We start from the raw sequence: 3157 nt of genomic DNA, 5'->3' as shown, positions 1-3157 counted from the left end.
ACAAATACAAATGGATAAAAATCACTTTAAAAAATATTTAACGTCCCCAGACATCTAGAAAATACAAATTAAAACTACTTTGAGATTTCATCATACACCAGACAAAATGACCAATGTTAATAAAACAAATGACAACATATGCTGGTTTGTGTGTATAGAAAGCGAATCACTTGTTCAATTCTAGTGGGATGGCAAACTAGTACAACCACTATGTATATCTTCAACAAGATGAAGTTAGATTCACCACAAGATAAAACTATACCATTATTGAACATATATCTGAGAATCTACACTTTGCTACAGAGATACTTACTTATGCTAAAGAATCAATGGATAAACAACATGGTGCATTTCAGCAATGGCATATTATTCAGCTGGTATTAAAAAGGAAATCATTAAATGTGCTGTTGGAACATTGTCCATAGCTGTAGTTGTATAAGGAGATTTCTGAGTGCTTGTGGAAAACTCCAAGAAATCAAGACATGAATCTTTTGATATCACCTTCTTCAAAATACGGAATTGTTTTTGAAATGTGTTTTTATGCTTCTCCCAGTTATAGCTGATAGGAGTGAGTTTATTTCAGCTGTTATTATACATCTGCCTGTGTGAAAAAAGGTGGTTTTACCACCTGTGTCTTCTACTTTGGATTGAACACTTCAGTCATCTAATTCTTCTTAGCCCATAGAGCATAAATTGACTAATGCTCTGAATGAAGTGGGCTATTGCATGAGACTTTAGTCTGCCTCAATTTTAGGCCCACACTCTTAGGTTCATACAGCTAACTAGTCCAGTAAAATATCTATGAGAATATGAATATCATTAGAAAAAATCCTGAGTGAGGTCACTAAGAAATAGAATAGCAAATTGATTGTTTTCTCTTATACAAAATGTTAATTTTTATGTTTTATATGATTTTCATTTAGTCCATCTACAGAGGTTAGGTAGCTCATCAAAGACTGCCATGAGAAGAAATCTTCTAGGATAGAGGAAACTGAATATAGTTTTATAAGGAGATAAATAATGGGCAAAATAGGATACAGGGTTTAGTAGATGGAAAGAGAAGTTAAAAGGGGTCCATAGGCAAGAAAAACTAACACAAAAGAACTTTGAAAAGATACATAGAAAACTACTACTCTAGAAGATCCCTAAAGTATATAAAAGGAATTAAATGGAATTAACATGTAATAGGGAGACAATGCCCTAACTAGACACCACATTCAACCAAGTAAACACCCAAAACAAAAATAGATTAGATTTTGTTGACTCATTAGCCATAGAGATGTCAAAGAACTCTAATTGACAAGACTTTTGGTTATATTCTACAACATAGTGGTAAAGTCCTATTTCTGAATATATTACTATGTTATGGCACATGGAGAAATAAATGTGCTATGATGTCAAACTAGAAGCTTCCCTAATTCTGACTAGAATGATGCTATAAAACCTATACATAGATCTAGAGGTGAAAAGTTACCAACATTCTCACTCAGAAAACGTGTCATGTACAACAATTTTCTGCTGCAACACATAATGACACAATAGTAGCACAAATGTTTTAGAAGTAATCAACCACTTTTTGATTGTTGTAAGTCCCACTCTGGGAGATAGAATTCATACATAAGTTTATTTATGAAGCCATGAATCTGAAACTAGATAGGTCATGGGTCTTGCTACTATTCTTCCAAATGAACACAGCAATAGTCTCTCAGTGGTATACAGTTTTCCCTAAATTTGTGGATCCCTTAATCTCATAGTCAATGGTAAGTAACACAGAGAACCATAGAGCAATGTGTGAGGAGTGTTTTCACTAACTTTGGAGCACTTAGTTCCCAATGGACTCTGTTTCTTACATCTTCTCCTCAGCCCTCAGGGATCTCTGCCCAAGAGTATTTTGAAATATTATTATATCCAGAGTTAGTGAATGACTCCAATGAAACAGTGTTTTGGAATACAATAGGGATGTTCTGCATATGAACTCACAGAGGTTGTGTTATCATGTACAAGACTAACATGTGTAAGTTCAAGATATGAATTATCATGGAAAAGTGACACATCTAACTAAGAGGCTATTTGTGATTGATGCTGTTGAGATCAGAAAAATCACTTTTCCCCAAATGGAGTGTCACCAGCTGTATTAACTACACTCCATGTTAGATAGGCCTGATGCTTAGGAACAGTTGATCAACAAGAAGTGGGGTGAATGTGTGTGTGTGTGTGAGGGGGGGGGGGGGGGGGGGGGGGGGACAGAGGGAGACCAGATCTTGGGTTCAGAAGACTCCATCTTAGAGAACCTGACGAAATATTGAACCATCTATCATCAGTTTCGAGGTTACTCCCCAATAAACCTGCATGTTTGTTGCGCCCACCTTGTCAGGCAAGGAAAATGCAACACGGTCAGATTCTTCTCAACAGCTTTATTGCAGGAATGCCTTAATGCTACGGGAACCCCGGGTACCCAGGGAGGATGCCTTATATACACCCCAGCACAGGGAAAAGCTTTATGTCCTCCTGGGATTGGTCAGTTTGCTGGCACCTTAATTTACATGTACCTGCTGGGGAGGGGTTGGTGCCAGATTCAGGCTAGCATCTGTGCAGTGGTGTTGTTTAAGGCAATGGTGTACCAGAGACCAGCACCATCTTTTAGGCATCGGCTACCTACATCTCCTCCTTGTTTGTTTAATAATATGATGCTGGACTAGGTCTGGGCAAGTCTGTCCATCAGCCATGGCTCCTGTCTTAGGTCAATCATTTCATGTCACAGCCTTACTCATCATAGGGTTACTCTATCGCCTCCAGGCTCCGTGTCTTAGGTTGGTCTGTGCATAAGGAAAGTTGCCTGTCACTGGATATGGTGGATCTGTGTGATTAAAACTGCCAGACAACCTAGGGTGACTTCTTAATTTTTTAAAGAAGCCAGCTAAACATTGGGAGATGCGCCATCTTTAATCGCCATCAATGCTTGGTACACCACTGCCTTATATAGAGCATGCTCTCGTTTGAGATGACACAATAGTCAGATACAAAAGACACAACCCAGGAGGACCACTGCCCCCCAGGCCAAGATTCCCGCCCATTCCTTAAAGAATGAGAAGGCATTGGTGATCCAGGAGGTGAAGTCCCCTAAGGTGACAGGGTCCAGTCCTGTGGAGCCAGTAAT

Source organism: Mus caroli, chromosome 8 (assembly GCF_900094665.2).
Source record: "Mus caroli chromosome 8, CAROLI_EIJ_v1.1, whole genome shotgun sequence".
Taxonomy (NCBI): domain Eukaryota; kingdom Metazoa; phylum Chordata; class Mammalia; order Rodentia; family Muridae; genus Mus; species Mus caroli.
The sequence above is the reverse complement of the archived record's forward strand: the minus strand, read 5'-3'. Positions refer to the sequence as shown.